A 381-nucleotide genomic window follows, 5' to 3' on the forward strand; every position below is an offset into this window, starting at 1 on the left:
AAATATGTTGGCAACTCATAAAATTGCAATAAGAACACCCAGAATTATAAAATCCAACATTATTTTTATGAAGGTATTATTCTACGTTATAAATTTTTATTAAAAATTATTTTAGATTTTTTTATAGTTTTGGGTTTTTTGTAACGTCAGCTGTCATTAAATTATAATACCGCCATAAATAGTACTTTTTACAGACCCACTATTTAATATTTAAAGTTAATGCTTAAATAAAATAAAAAAAAAAAACTAATTTTATGGCGTAAATAATTTTTGACTAAAAATCTTCATTAACAAAAATTTTGCAAATTTTTTTTTTTTTTAAATAAGTATGTATAGTAATCTTTGGGTTATTAACCCTTTAGGCTTTATTGTGAAACTTTT

Source organism: Lucilia sericata, unplaced genomic scaffold (genome assembly GCF_015586225.1).
Source record: "Lucilia sericata isolate MDLA Ls3-8-SP2 unplaced genomic scaffold, ASM1558622v1 Contig000021F_arrow, whole genome shotgun sequence".
NCBI classification, from domain to species: Eukaryota; Metazoa; Arthropoda; class Insecta; order Diptera; family Calliphoridae; genus Lucilia; species Lucilia sericata.